We start from the raw sequence: 641 nt of genomic DNA, 5'->3' as shown, positions 1-641 counted from the left end.
GTACCCAACATCAGTTTTCTGTATTTCTAACGAGGTAAAGCGTATTGGGCCTTCTTCTAAAAAAGAACAAAACACGTACAATAAGGTGCATATAGTTCTTATTGCATTTCCGATGACAGTTTTGAAATGTAATGCCTTCGCATACAATAAATACCTTCGATGTGCTTATGAAGCGTCAATGATTCTTTTATATATATTTTTTATAGATCATACACATGTACATTATACTTGCTGTGAGAATTAGACTAAAATAGGAATTCATATAATTTTTGTCTACTACTGCTTAATTCTCTTAATTTTTAAAGTATAAATATTTTCATGGATTATCTCAAAGCAAATTTACCGACTTATACATTAAGATTTCACTTCATAAAACGTTGACTCTTGCAGCAGCCTTTTTCCACCAACGAAACGATTCAGTTAATGTCTTCACAATACGTGGAGTGTTTATTCTGTTCTACCAAAGTTCATTGACGCCTTATTACCTGATTTACAGAAGTCAAACACTGAGGCAGCATTTGTGGATTAATTTCTAAATATAGTCTGTTAATATAATTAGGACAAGAATGTTTAATACTTAACAAAAGTCGCGCACTTTTATATGTCCGGATTGTAACCCACAGTTATTCCATTGTTCTTTT

This window comes from Penaeus monodon, chromosome 31, assembly GCF_015228065.2.
Source record: "Penaeus monodon isolate SGIC_2016 chromosome 31, NSTDA_Pmon_1, whole genome shotgun sequence".
Classification (NCBI taxonomy): Eukaryota; Metazoa; Arthropoda; class Malacostraca; order Decapoda; family Penaeidae; genus Penaeus; species Penaeus monodon.
This window is presented reverse-complemented; position numbering follows the sequence as displayed.